We start from the raw sequence: 3,589 nt of genomic DNA on the forward strand, positions 1-3,589 counted from the left end.
GCAGCTGCTTACTTCTGGCATCCCTCTTTGGGCAATATTAAGACCAATATTGTTTCATGTCTTTATTAATGACTTGGATGATGGTACAGACTGCATATTCGGAGAGTTCATGGACTACACCAGGCTGAAAGAAGTAGTTAAGTTAGGTGTCAAGGCTGTTAATCAGAAGGACCTCGAAAGATTGCAAAAAGGGACTGAGAAAATCCATGAAGTTCAACAATGTTCAAGAAGCACAAAAAGTGCATGATACAACACTTTAAAATGTATCTGTTGTTTTCATGTCTTCAACCAGGGCCTTTCTTCAATGGAAACTCTCAATTATTTTAGATTTAGTGGTGGTTTTGTGGTGTACACAGACTCCATTACAATCTAATCGRAGTCTCAGACGCACTCTCTTGCATACAAACCTGCATTTGAACAGTTTGATTGATGAAAACAAAACTCCTACTTTCTGCATTAGCTAATTATGATTACTTGTATCTACATAGCCAATATTGCCAGTAAATGTAATTTTTTTTTGAAAAGTAAACACTAAAAGGGTCTGTTAATGTTGTATTCTCTGAATATAATGAGCTGGATGATGCTTACACAGATTCTTGAAGAAACATACAGTGTCAATTTTGTTACCATGCTAAAAGTTTTGCACTGGCATGTCTTCACAAACAGACTGGCATTACAAGGTTGCCTACAGAGGATGTTTCAATTATCTCTATTAGAAGTTTCGGCATGACGAAAAGGCAATGCCAAAGGCCATGAAAGGCTCTGCCAAGGCTTTCTAGGTGGAGATATTTTTCACAGAGTATGTTTAAGGTTGGGAAAAGTAATTACTCAATCACCCTATCTATCAGCAGCTCCCTTAGACTGAAGGCCTCTTTTTCTTAGAGTTACTAGCAATCATGGGGTTCCTTTCTTGCAGGTTCCTTCCTACTCCTCTTCAGGCAAATCCAAATATCTTATCAGTCTGTGTTTTTTACTTACAAACTCTACTACAGAGCAGGAAGCATGCCCTGCTCCCCTTTAGCCATCTAAATACTGAACTTGTTTACTAATATCACCAGATACATGATTAGGCATAATCAATGAAACATAAATCTTTGTATTCCACTCCTCTCACAAATTAATGAGAGCAACACTTACACCATTGTCCCACTTCACATATCTGCATTTTGCCTGTAAGCAAGCAACACATCAAATTTTCAACCTTCACACATGTTCCAGTAAGACCAACACTTGAGATCAACATTTCCCATTATATAGTCTCTCTTGGTAATCACATTACATCGCAGATCAGCCTGTGCTTTCAGACCCCACTTCCTAAAGCTCCTCAAGTATTAAAGGGAATTACAACCACCAGAAATAGTTGGAAATATACAGGCAAATTGAGTCTGTTGATGCACAGCATAATAGCTAGTAGTGGGCAGTGGGAGAGACATGTTTGTTCACTTCTGATTTCCATCTAGTTTTAAAGACGCAGTTCATAATATGACAAAACAAGTGAAGAATTGGTATGGAATGGTTGTCTTGTTTGCCCACTGTGAATTCTGCTGTCAACAACTTAGCTTTTAAGTAGATTATCCTTTCACATAAACCTTCTAAGATAGAAGGGGGTACTTGGATATGCCACCTCTTTCCTTCTCACAGTCATCCTTCATGCAAGTGAGTAAAGGAAGAAGCATGAAAAAGGCACCACCTGCTTCAGCATCACTTTTAGACACTTAGCACTGCATTAAAAAAACACTCAAAGCACATCAGTCCATCACAAGCCTGGAGAACAAAACCTGTATAGATCAACTCTGGTGAAAGCCTGAAGTCATCTGGCACTGTGTCCATTCTGCTTTAAAAATATTCAGCTTCTATTTAAGAATAAAGTATGGATGGCAACTATACAACAATTAAAAACATATGCAAGAGAAAGTGAGGAAAAAGAAAGGAGAAGGATGTTCTTGCCAGCAAATGTAACAGTTTTTTTTTATAGTGACAGTATTATAGAGTTTACTAGCAATGCCGTTAATGCAATACCTGATGAAGGAGAACATTCTAATTTTTTTCCTCCCAGTCATGTAAGTTGTAAGCAAAAACATCTTTTTTTAAAAAAGTGTTCTGTTTAATACCACAATTCCACTAGCACATTTATCTATGTATGAAGGGCATGTTTTAAGTGACTTCAGTTCTAACGCTTTGGCCCAGCGGAAGTTAGGCTGCTTATGCTTACAAATAGTTGGCTCAGCCTGTGGTACACTCTCTTTCCTGAAATCCCTTGGAATTGACAAGCAGAGCTTCTTCTTCCACTGATACTCCCAAATTTCCTCTTTTTGCTTCTCCTTCTTCAGTCCCAAAACAATAAGCACCTCCTTTCAGAGCCACTTTGTATTCCAGTCTAACAGCAAGGCAATTACTAAAAAATAATCTGGTGTACAAAGGAAGCAGCCATTACAGATCTTTGCCAAACCCTCCTTCCAAAAAACTTGGAATACATGATGGTATAGAAATCTAAAATTCTAGAGCACAGATGAGACTGTTTATGGGACTGAATATTTTTGTGTATGGTTTTGGTATGATTTATGAACACAAGATTTTTCTGACATATTCAAGAGTTGTAAGAATTAAGGCTTGTATCAGAATGAATACGCCACAGTAAGAGAGATTACTGTGTCAGAATGTCATTTACTCCAGCCAAATTGTTTGCAATGTTTGATGGAGCTGGTTAGACTGCAGAAGCAACTCTTTCATAGTGCTTCCACACGTTTGCTTTTTAGCAACACAGGATTCCTAATAGCTGTACCAATGTCTTTAGAACACAGATGCTGTTGCAGGAATTCATTACATATTTTTTTCTAAAAAAAAAAATGATCTCTGGGACAGGGACATACCACCCATGAGTTTGTACACTCAGTCTTAATCCAAAAGGTCCTGATCTAGATTTTTTGCTAACATTCAATGCAAGTGTTAAAAAATATCTTTTGGAGATTTCTAACAGAACATACAAAGAAAGCCAAAAGAAAAAAAATACAGCTTAAAAGAAAAAAACGTTATACTAGAATAGCCAAATTTCCTAGCCACATTTAGGCAGTGATAATTTTGAGCAGTARGTTTTACCTTTGAAGAAACTAACAGACTGTACTGACACTAAAAACTGCATGACAACCAAAATGTTGAATTAAGGCCTTCATTCTGTTTGTAAGCAGTGGTAAAGACTGTGCCACACAGCTGGTAATAGCCACTACCTATTTCAGCATGTATTTTAAGTCAAAAGAGGACGCAGCCTATCACCGACCCTTACTAGGGGTGGCAGCAGTTAATCTAATCTCTTGAGAAAACTTGCGAGGTTCGAGTATGTATCAGGCGGGGCTCACCTGAAGCACCTGGGTGATGGTTTTCTACACTGTTTGTCTTAGCTCTTCATACACAAGTCGGGTTTTTTGTTGTTTTTTCCCCTCTCGCTCTTTAGGGAAGGGAGAACAGAACGGCGCCGCGGCCGCGCGCAGGTTCCGGGCGGCCACCTGTCGTGAGGGGAGCCGCGCCCCGCCCTAACAGCCGCCGCCGTGAGGGGAGCCCCGCCCCGCCCTAACGGCCGCCGCGCCCCGCCCTA

The sequence above is a fragment of the Rhea americana genome, unplaced genomic scaffold (genome assembly GCF_003343005.1).
Source record: "Rhea americana isolate MKP2758 unplaced genomic scaffold, rheAme1 scaffold_10, whole genome shotgun sequence".
NCBI classification, from domain to species: domain Eukaryota; kingdom Metazoa; phylum Chordata; class Aves; order Rheiformes; family Rheidae; genus Rhea; species Rhea americana.